This window comes from Schistocerca serialis, chromosome 2 (assembly GCF_023864345.2).
Source record: "Schistocerca serialis cubense isolate TAMUIC-IGC-003099 chromosome 2, iqSchSeri2.2, whole genome shotgun sequence".
In the NCBI taxonomy this organism is placed as follows: domain Eukaryota; kingdom Metazoa; phylum Arthropoda; class Insecta; order Orthoptera; family Acrididae; genus Schistocerca; species Schistocerca serialis.
In genome coordinates, this window is record NC_064639.1 from 867777032 (window position 1) to 867789436 (window position 12405).

Here is a 12405-nt window from a genome sequence, read left to right on the forward strand (position 1 = left end):
TCCACATATCCACCATGCGTAGCAATAATATGGCGTAGTCTCTGAATGAAATTACCCGAAACCTATGACAACGTGTCTGGCGGAATGGCTTCACATGCAGATGAGATGTACTGCTTCAGCTGTTCAATTGTTTCTGGATTCTGGCGGTACACCTGGTCTTTCAAGTGTCCCCACAGAAAGAAGTCACAGGGGTTCATGTGTGGCGAATAGGGAGGCGAATCCACGCCGCCTCCTGTATGTTTTGGATAGCCCAAAGCAATCACACGATCATCGAAATATTCATTCAGGAAATTAAAGACGTCGGCCGTGCGATGTGGCCGGGCACCATCTTGCATAAACCATGAGGTGTTCGCAGTGTCATCTAAGGCAGTTTGTACCGCCACAAATTCACGAAGGATGTCCAGATAGCGTGATGCAGTAATCGTTTCGGATCTGAAAAATGGGCCAATGATTCCTTTGGAAGAAATGGCGGCCCAGACCAGTACTTTTTGAGGATGCAGGGACGATGGGACTGCAACATGGGGCTTTTCGGTTCCCCATATGCGCCAGTTCTGTTTATTGACGAAGCCGTCCAGGTAAAAATAAGCTTCGTCAGTAAACCAAATGCTGCCCACATGCATATTGCCGTCATCAATCCTGTGCACTATATCGTTAGCGAATGTCTCTCGTGCAGCAATGGTAGCGGCGCTGAGGGGTTGCCGCGTTTGAATTTTGTATGGATAGAGGTGTAAACTCTGGCGCATGAGACGATACGTGGACGTTGGCGTCATTTGGACCGCAGCTGCAACACGGCAAACGGAAACCCGAGGCCGCTGTTGGATCACCTGCTGCACTAGCTGCGCGTTGCCCTCTGTGGTTGCCGTACGCGGTCGCCCTACCTTTCCAGCACGTTCATCCGTCACGTTCCCAGTCCGTTGAAATTTTTCAAACAGATCCTTTATTGTATCGCTTTTCGGTCCTTTGGTTACATTAAACCTCCGTTGAAAACTTCGTCTTGTTGCAACAACACTGTGTTCTAGGCGGTGGAATTCCAACACCAGAAAAATCCTCTGTTCTAAGGAATAAACCATGTTGTCTACAGCACACTTGCACGTTGTGAACAGCACACGCTTACAGTAGAAAGACGACGTACAGAATGGCGCACCCACAGACTGCGTTGTCTTCTATATCTTTCACATCACTTGCAGCGCCATCTGTTGTTGAAAATTGTAACTACTGTAATTTCGAAAGTTTGTCCGCCTGAAAATGTACTGTTGTCCCAAGCATATTGCAACAAACGGTGTAATTCTATCGCTGCTCGTTTAGTTTTTATTGCCGTTTCAAATATACCGGTCTTTTTGAAACACCCTGTATCACCACAAATACACATACTTTCAAAAGTTACAGAAAACTCACAACAGACACAGTAATACCCTCTTGTTCACAATACCCAATAACACACAAACATGCAGCCTTCCATTCCATGGTGCATCACCTCACATCCATACCAATGTCAAAACAAGTTTTCCAAACAGAAGTAGACACTATTAAATATATTGCATATAACAATGGCTATAACCCTGAATTAGTTGACAAAATCCTGCACAAGAAACAAAGAAGGAAAATCTTGTCCTACATTTATGCCCCGTCTACAATAACAACCACACAAAAAAGCCAACTCATGTACTATTCCATATCTAGGTAAGCTTTCATACAAACTAGCCATAACGCTGAAATCCCACAACTATATAACATTTTTTGTAAGAGGCACTACAGCTTATCTCCTATTCTACAGCAAGGACAAACCAGATAAACTAAGCAACAGTGGGGTCTACAAAATAACCTGCACTGACTGCAATAAACTGTACGTTGGTCAAACGGATGTGCCATATCAACAAGGCTGACTGAACAGGAACACAGCTGGAGAGTAAATAAATCAGACTCCACCTTTGCTAGACAAGTGCTCAAAGAAGGACACAAATATCTAACATACACAGAAGTGCTACATAAATCCGACAAAGGCAGAAAACTCCGCTTACTAGAAGCACTTGAAACTAACAAACACTTAGCCCTAAAACCCCAGCTGGTTCTAAATGACCAATTGCAACTGAGCACATCACCACTCTTCAACTTTACACATTACAGTAAACCTGCTACTAACCACAAAGTGTCCTAATAGTAAACAAATTCATACCCCAATATAATGTAATATCCCTTATGTGTTTACATTCCTAACTGTAACAATGTAATATTTTGTATTTATTAAGCACAATTTTTCTAATAACAAAATGTAACCCCCAAAGAAAATATCACTGTTGTACAACCAACAATTAGTGTCCAGTGCAACTGTGCACAACAAAAACAAAAAAATTGTAATTTTGTAATAATGTGTATTCTAAATAATTCAAATTGTAGTCATACATGGTACTGACAAACCATAAAATGTGATTTATTATGTTAAGAACAATTTTACAGAAAGAAAAGTCAAAAGACCCGTTTGACAATTCCAAAGACAATACCATAACTAAAGATCTATGTAAATGTATTGTTTCTTAGTCCAGAATGTTTGGTTCGCAAGAACACAAGCTCTTTGTAAACAATAGCCAGTAGTTATCTGAAGATGGCCTAATAAGCCGAAAACTAGTTCATACAAATAAAAATCAATAGAACAGAAAACCGCCTAACTGTTATTCAACCCTCGAATGAATATATACTAAATATGCTTGAGTGAATCAGCACATTAGGTTCTGCCATTCATTGCCTTACAGTAAAATAATTTGTTATAATCGAAAATGTTAATAAACTACTGGGATCTTTTTCTAAGTCAGCAATATTTAGAGTTATCGTATAGTATACCTGTTATGGGTATTCCCATTGATCATAGCCATTGTGTGTGCTTTCATGTCACAGAAGGTCTACCTATGCAAAGAATCTTCCTGCAGAAATGGCAAACCCATCACATTTCTGGCCCTTTCAGCTACCAAAACTTGCCACCATTAGCGGGTTTCCATTTTCTTTATGCAAGCTTTGTGTTTGCTTGTACACAAGTTCATGTGTTTTTCTCTGTGTGACTGCTGAGAATTGAGCTACAAAATTATTGATTTATGTCACCTTGCAAGTAAAGTTTAGGTGACGCATTTAACTATTTATTTTAAATAAAATTATTGTAACTTTGAAATAAATTAAACAAAAAATTATCAGACAGATGGTGAGGCACTTATATAGCGCTGAATAATATAGTTGCTATGTTACACAAATACCTCCAAGAAATACAGTAGTTGTACCTTTCCTGTACACGAAAGTCGAGCATACTGTACACTAAATCTGTTCCAACATAATTCTGTATTAACCTTCATTCTTTGATCAGTTCTGCGATGACCTCACGCATTTATAATAATATTATGATCTTAAGTTGTCTCTGGCTTCTTTTCCCTCCTATGCGTAAGGTGCTGCTCACATTTAATAAGCTGCAGTCCACTACCATTTACAGATCACTGGCTATAGTTGTATAAAGTAGGTTAGCAAATCGCATTTAATTCTGTGTTAAACACGTTTTAGCCCGCACATTTCACTGTGACAGATGATATACATATTTTTATCAAAATGAAATTTTACTTGAACACTGTCATATTCTTCACTTCAAACCTTGGGGGTTTCTTGTTTTGCATTTTATGGTACCCATCACTTCCCCAGTCAATTTTATTTGATAAAACTGTGAAATTAGGATTGAGAATTGCATTCAGGAGGCAAAACATTTAGTATTGTTGATAAAACAAATAACAATAGACAAAACTATGCTAGCTGTCAGAACTCTTAGTTCATTCCTTGTGAAGGTGAGAGGAATAGTTTGGCGAAAGTTAAAAAGAGCATGTTATTCTCACCACAGGCTGAGAGAGATCTACAAACCCCCTCTCCTCTCTGAGGAAGGAACTAACGGTTCCAACAGCTACAGCAGCATTGGCTACTGTTATATCTCCACGATCAATAGTGAATATTTCGCCTCCTGAAGGGCAGCAATTCTACCATAAGATCGGATTTATAAATTGGCTGATTTATGTTTCCCTAAAGGGGAACGTAGGAAGCTATTTCAGCTGCAGGGGCCAATAACTATTTCGGTGAGTAATAGTGTAATTCGAATATACAGACATTTACATAATTACATATCTAGTTTGACAACAATGGCTCAGGTAGTCAGCTACGGCTTTGTAATACGAACCATCCTGGCATTTGCCTTAAGTAATTTAGGGAAATCATGGAACATCTAAATTAGGATGGCCAGATGCAGACCGCAGCCTCCAATCTGCTGAATAAGTCACCCTTTTTGAAGATTGCTACATCATTTGCTTTATCCATAGTGTACAATACTGTTTTGCAAAGAAGTTATGTAATAAACCAAAAGACTCGTGCTACAATGTTGATTCATTTAAGACTCCCAGACATTGCACACACTATACAAACATTGCTTCATACCGTACACACACTATCAGCTGCTGTCACAATGATTTATGGCACAGATTTATTCCCTGGTACATAATGCTGTTTTCAATTTTATGTTCATTATTTCTTTATATATGTTAAGTTCATTCCACCTCTTGTTCCACGGTAATGGACAAAGCTGTTGTGCATTATCAATGTTATTTTTGAGTTTTACAAAAACACAAGAACTAAAGATTATGTACTTTGTTAGGTATAGTAAAGATACCTGATCTGTCCTATACTGGTCGCTCAATTATTTCTCTAATGACCAATAGATAGGTCACAAATCGCCAACACTGTGAGTGCAACATCCAGTTGTGTCTCTCACGCAAAAACTCTACTGAAAGAATTTATACCATCATGTCAACTACAATTTGTTGCCTTGTGTTACTCTATGTCCCTTGCCACATAATGAATGTGTGTCTGCATCATAATCACGAAATATGTCATCTTATATCAATAGCATTCTACAAGATATCAGATACATCAAAACTCTTTAGTATAAAACACTTAAATGAAAACAGCAACCACAAAAACTGATGATAATTCACTATAAGAATTTACTTTCTTCTACAAATTTTATACAGGAATGGGGAAGCTGTTAGCATTACCTATTAGTAGAACCATTCTGGGTTTGCCTGACATAATAAACCCAAATCAATGTGGCTGAATGAGGTAAACGGAATAGTAATAGGTCACACATTCTTCAAATACAAGTTTACGGCACTCCTCTTGGCAGCTTGTTACTGACACCGTTCAGCCCTTCTCAAGCCTACTGAAACTGAATGTTGCAGACTGCTGTACATTTTTAGCTACTTGAGGCTATGCACATTAGACAAAGGTCATTAATCTGCCTATTGTACTCTCAATGGTGATTTGTTCCTTTTACACAAATTTTATTTGTTATTCACAATCTTGTGGAGTGAGTTGATGTACTGTATTGTCACTATATTACCCTCAACCTGTTAACAAAGGCCCATGTAAGACTGTAGGAATTAAAACTGTGCATTTTCCACATTTCGTTTTTTACTATAACAAGTTCTTCCTGTTAAAGCGATTTTCCCCACAATATCATCCTACACAGCACCAAAGAATGCTTACAAAGCAAACAGGTTTTAGTGGACTGAAGAATGACTTGCAACAAATTATCAGTAAGTAAAGTTCCAATGGATACGTAGAATGCCGGCCAATGTAAAAGCTCTTGTGTACCTCCTTAACATAAATAAATAAATTATTGCAAATAAAAATAAAGCTCATTGAAATTGTGAGGAGGAGATTTTGAAACTAAATGAACATGTATCTAGATCACAATTTCTTATCAATGTGCTAAAAATGGATATTAATAAAGTTCAAGTGGCAAACCGTGAACAGCCAAAAAAACAAAATACGTCAAAATTCCTGTCATGTGCAACAGATCAAAAAGAGTGTTTGTGCTTTGTTTTTCTATTCTTACTTGTTTAAAATACTGCATATTATTAATGTTATTTCTTGATTTATATTGCCATTGTGATTTTCATTGTCTATGATTTCTGTTACTTTTAACTCTTTCCTTTAGCCTATTGATCAAACACAACACATCATTGGTAGTCCATAATTTTAATATGCACTTCGTCCCCTCCTCTCCCCTCTAGAAAGTTCAAGGTGATTTGTCCTTCTCTTCAGCACCTGTATGTCATCTTACACTTACAAAAAATAAAAACATCTTGTCGGAGGTTGATACATGAATTTATTACTTAAATATACAAAAAAATGTTATTTCAAAACAGAATATTAATGATAGTGAGACAGTGTGACAGTAACAAAAAATGAATCTGAGACATTAATAATACATGAAATTGTGAGACATTAACAAGACAGTAAACTATGAGACACTAACAACACATGAACTTGTGAGACAGAAGAACAGCCAATGCAAAGAACAAACAGCAAATATTATGATACTTCCATATGTCACAAGCAATCACAGTAGAAAGAATTTCATGTGCATTATTTTACTTCCAATAATATTTATATATCAACTCCTATTCAGGTATAAGTCTGCATACAGAAATATTTATATTACCACATTGGCATCATATTATTACACACACTGCCAAACAACTTGGCTTAGCCAACAAGGTGTTGTATTTCCTTCCACAAAACAATTACTGCTGCAACTGTAATCACTTTGCACTACCAGCTGGTTGATACCCACAGCTCAAATTATGATAATAGGAAGAGAATCAAGTCAGATGCTCGTGTTGTATGAAATGACAGTGTAATGATCATGTGGTAATCACATTTCACTACATTTTCGGTAATGCAGTTGTTAAATATCTGAAATCAATGACGTCATAAATTTAACTACCTAGAGATAGACTGAGAGTTCTGTAAGTTTAAGAAGAAACCAAAAACCTCATTTCATGCGAGACTGAAACGACAAATGTGTATAACATCAAAGGTGCAGAACAGATCAGAACTAACACTTTTCTGCAATGGTATGTACTTTTACAAGTATTGCAATATTTCCTGTACCCTGCAATCGTATTTCCTATGACCGATTATATGTAATATAATGATACATGTGGATACTACGGCAGGAAACTGCAAATTATCTGGGAGTTATAACAACTGAAGTGACCATGTTTGTGGTAACATGCAGTGTCACCTTACATGTCATTCAGCCACAAGCAATTAAATTTTGTGCACGTAAAGTAACATTTAAATTAACCCTGAACCCATATCCAAGAGTACGTAACAGTGTGATTAGAAGAAAGGAATTATCAGAAAATGTAATTATGGAAAGAGTGTAGTATTCATTGTTAAATCACATGAAGCCATATGTTGTAATACGTGGAAATCATGACACAACACAGGGACACTACCGCATGGCATCAACTGAGAAGATATTCCCCTGGAGAGTGACGTCAGTTGGGGCAGTTGTGGCAAGTGAGGAGTTGAGAACAGTTTGGTGGCGGATCTGAGCACAGGCGGACCAGGGCTGGGCGTAGTGAGTGAACAATGGCAAGTCAGGTTGAATTATGTGTAGTAGTAGTAGTAGTAGTAGTAGTAGTAGTAGTAGTAGTAGTAACATAATTAACAGTTTCGTGACTAAGTATTAAAGGCAGAAGATAGTGCTGAACATTGCACACAAAAGTACTTCAACAACTTTCTTTTTCACAAGGGTGCAATATGGTGAAAACATGTGGTGCGATATGTAATAACAGTATATGGTAACAGCTGGTGTCATAACACAGGAAATAACAAGTGATCATGCAAAAGAAATCAGTGCAGGTCCCTCTTAAGTCAATAAAACATTTGCCTACAAATTTATCTTAAAGAGTGAATTGATGTAGCTCAACTCTTCTTAAGATAACAAATGACCGATTTGTATTGTAGGAGAGGCAGCATAGTTCTTAAGACAAAGGCAACTTGGGAATGTCAGTGTTGTTTACACGCCACAAGATCTCTAAATAAAATTTTCTTGCTGTCAGATTCCATCCATAAAAACAGATTCAGTAACATGGACAGACACATAAATTCCTTTGCTCATAACAGAAATATACAAGCAGGCATATTATATATGTCAATCTGTGCCATGGTAAGACAGCAATTATGCTATAACAATGGTAATTCATTCCGTATATCTGTAAAAACAAACAAGAATATTGTCTGAGAGTCATGGATGTGGAATAGTTGAACTGATAAACCAGTTATAAAAACTAAAACAAACTGTTCTATGAAGTCAAGCGCCCTCCTCTCAGAAACAGAAAAGGTACTGCAATCTACTGATTGTCGTTATGTGAGTCAAAATGGTTTCATTGTCCTAATGGGTGGTTCGAATAATGTACAAAAAGATGAAATATAAGTCGCTGCAAGTAACTTAAAAATGCGGCAAAGCCAAATTACAGTTTGTAACATACAACACTGATTGCGCAAACAAGGAAACAGCAGTCTCAAATAATCTTCCTGCTAGCATTTACAGTCATTTCAGATACATTGAAACTAAGGACATCAACTGCACTGCTCACTGTTCTCATTCCGAGCATGGTCTACATGCAAACAGTTTAGGCAGACAACTGATAGCTAAAAGAATAATCAATATTATAACAAAAAAAAAAACATCTTCTATATAGAGCAAAGTACACTCTCTACAAAGAAACAGATCCAAGTGGCGATCATTAGCTAATACTGACACACCAAACACCTAAATTGAACATAAAATGGAGTTGCTGCGGAATAATTAAATGCCTCACTAAATGCTGCATAACAAGTGGCTGACTCACCAAACGCGAAGTGAGCAGTGTCAGATGCCACATCAAATGATCATCGATATAGGAAAAGCACGACAGCAGTCCCATTCCACTTCAATGATTTTTGGTCACGCACTCCAGAAAAAAATATCTGTATGATCAGGACAACAGGAATAAAACTTTTGAACAAAACACGTAGCCATAGAAAACGTTAGGACAGTATTAAGACCTAGAGTTCCTTGTGTAACCGAACTTTGGTTCCGAGATAATGAAATAAAGTGTGTAAATACATAAGGAGCGATTATAACGTTTCCATTTGAGGGAGTGGCTGCAGTGTAGAAACACCGCAGTGCGACTCCTATGTGGGTATAGAAGCACTGACATCTAGGCAAGGGGTCAGAGTGACATTTGTATGTTTCTTGCATGCATATGGTACATGCGGAAGTGTGAACTATGACGATGTTTTTACAAAACGCGTCCACACAGGACCACTGTGCTGTTGTTATTTTCTTGGCTGGTGAAGGCCAAACACCAGTAGACATCCATCAGAGAATGAAGAATGTGTAATGGGGATGCATTTCTGTCGAAAACCACATCTGTGGAATTGTGCACCAAGTTCTGTGCTGGTCACGACCTGACACATCAGTCGATCTGGAAGGTCAGCAGAAGTTCCACTAACTCAATTTTGGGAGAAATTCGAGCACCACCCCTATAGTCCTGATATCTCTCCATGCGATTATTACGCCTTTGGTCCCTTAAAAAGGGGCTTAAGTGCCAACGATTTCTGTCAGACGAGGATTTGCACCAGGCAGTTACGGACTTCTTCATCCACACTGAAGCGCCTAGAACCGCCCCGCACACAACGGCCGGCACAGTGTTTTACCAAATGAGTATCTTCAACCGGTGAGTCAGTGGTATGATTGCCTCAATGCTCACGGCCATTTTGCTGATTGGCATACCGATTCTGGACTGTACGGCCTTCGAACAGAAACTTTTTCACTGGCGCTTATAGAGTTGGCAGTTGGCAGCTGTGCCAGATGGTCGCACTCACCAAGTGCTCTGATAGCAGCCCCAGCAGTCTGTAGAATATTACGTGTTTTGGATACATTGCAGTGCTTCTCAAAATTAACGGTGTCTTGTTTAGTATTATTTTTACATAAATCGGGTTTTTTAGTTTTCGTTCAATTCGTGTACTCTGCAATTTAAAACTTACATTCAGTGAATATCAGTTGGGTGTTTACGTTCTAGCGTTAACATCCACCCACTCTTTAGTCGTTACTTCTAGTTTGTTTATGCATTACAGTGCTTTTCGTACTTTCCTGGTAGTTTCTAATAAGGGAGAAGCTGGTCAGAACTTTGGGTAGCTGTTCCGTTAGGGTGGCTGTCGTAGGGAAGCCAGCAATTTGTCCCAATAAGCTGTAGATTATGTAGTCCAGACAAAGAATCATGAAACAGGGCAGAAAGATTTATTGCTTTCTAATTTCAGTAGTTAATTTTCCTACTTGTATCCAGTAAGATACTCAGACACAGAATGATAAAAAAAGATTGAAACAATTAATGTGTACCCGATTGTCGATGGACTATCTGAGCCTGAAGCACAGTTTAATGGAAATAAACGATACACCTTACACCCCTGAGGCAGGTTCATGTAAAGCTTAAGACATGGTGTGGGACGAGGGATGTACATAGACAGATGTCAAATTCAGTTTATTCCATAATCAATTCGTGTCAATATTTGAAAGTTGATTTCCTAAAAAAATTATCCAGAAATCCACATAAAAAACAAATAAGCCATTGATAACTAAGAGAATTAAAATCTCATGTAAGAGCAAGGGGGAAAATTATGTAAAAACGAGAATAACTCAACATCCATCATTACTTGTATGCTACAAAAAATTTTGTTACATTTTAAAGTTATTAAAATGTCAAGAAGTATGCATGTCCAGGCAGAAATTAATAATGTGGGTAATCAGATTAAAAGAATATGGGATATTGTCAAACAAGAGACAGGGCAGCGACTGATAGTTCACAAATTGCAAGTACTTTCAACCATAACTTCTAAATGTAGCACCAAATGTAGGATGAAATGGTGCAGTTGAAGAAAATTTAATTCCACAAAACTTCAAGGAACTACAAATAGGTCCACGCGGATTGAAGCGTCATCTCACGGACTGCGTGGCCCCTCCCACAGGAGGTTCGAGTCCTCCTTCGGGTGTGTCTACGTGTTGTTGTTAGTTTAAGTTATTTTACATTGTGTGAAGTCTAGGGACCGATGACATAATCAGTTTGGCCCCTTAAGAACATTTTGAATTGCAAATAGGACCAACATCCTTCAGAAAATTAACAGAATTATAAATTTTTTTAAAAACACAGGCTCATATGGTGTTGAAGGGATTTCAAACAGAATTCTGAACGAACGTTTTAACTTAATAAATAATGTCCTTAGCAACATATGTAATGCATCACTGGAACATGCAGTTTCTCCAAACTGGTTTAAGGGGCTCCGGAAAGGCTCAAAATCATGAAAAGTTCAATTTTTTACTTTTTTGCGTTTTCTGAATCTGCAGACTATTACCATTTAATAGATATATAATTTATTCAATTCCGAAGACTACAACTATTTTTAAATTTTTTTTGAAATGTGTTCTACATGGGCGTGACCCACTGTGGCGCTGTTAAACTGCTGTCAAATGGTGTTATTATTAACGTCCGTGTTCATCAGGTACATTTTAGTGATGTGAGATAAAGTATGTGTTGTGGCTAACCTGTGATGGTTCAGTATATATCGCTGGTGTGATTGTCGATTGTTTCATGTTTATTTACTCTGTTGTTATCTCGAAAATATTCGTAATTAATTCTGTTTCTTGAGTCTCTGTTTTGTTGAAGTATAATAATGAGTGAAAGTAAAGTTATTATAAATCCTCTGAAGGCTTTTAAGAAAAGGAGAAATGTTGGAAAGCCAAAGGTATGTGTTATTACTGTAAACAATAAAGACGATAACCAAGTGAGTGAACCTAACCTCTTAAGTACACCTGCCCATAGCAGTCAAAGTGGGAAAGAAAATACTTCACAGAAGAAGCTTGGTTCAATGAGTGAAAACTATGAATGTTTTATGGGCGAATAGGATGTGAATGAAATATTTGATATGTCGGTTCTCAAAGGAATTTTTTCAAACTGTGTAAGATGTATTCATTGTAGTGAAGTTGGTCTGGAACTCTCCATAATAAAGCACGTAGGACTTTTGCTAGTGAAATACAACTGAAATGTGATAAGTGTTCATACATGACCACCTTTTGGAACAGTGTTGCAGTAACTGCAACTGAAGAAAATGGTAGCAAAATCTACGAACACAACAACGAGCGATGCTTGCTTTAGACAAGGAACGCCTTCGGGCTGCAGACAGGGCTGTAAAGAGTCTAGAAATACAAGCAAGAGTAAACAGGAGGAGGAACAAGAGGAAGCTGGAGGAGGAGTTTGCAGAGGATGAAGATAATCCATCCTATGGACCTGGAATGCACTAAAAAGTTAATCCAATCTTTGTCACTCGATTCCCAAAACTTTTATTTTCTCATACTAATTACATGTTTTCTAAGGATCTTCCAAACATATTTGTTTCAAACTTTCAGTAAATGTTACACAGTACCTTCTGCATAATTTAACACAGCCTTTTTCCAAAAAACTGTATATTTTTGAATATATAAATAAAAAATTGCAAAAA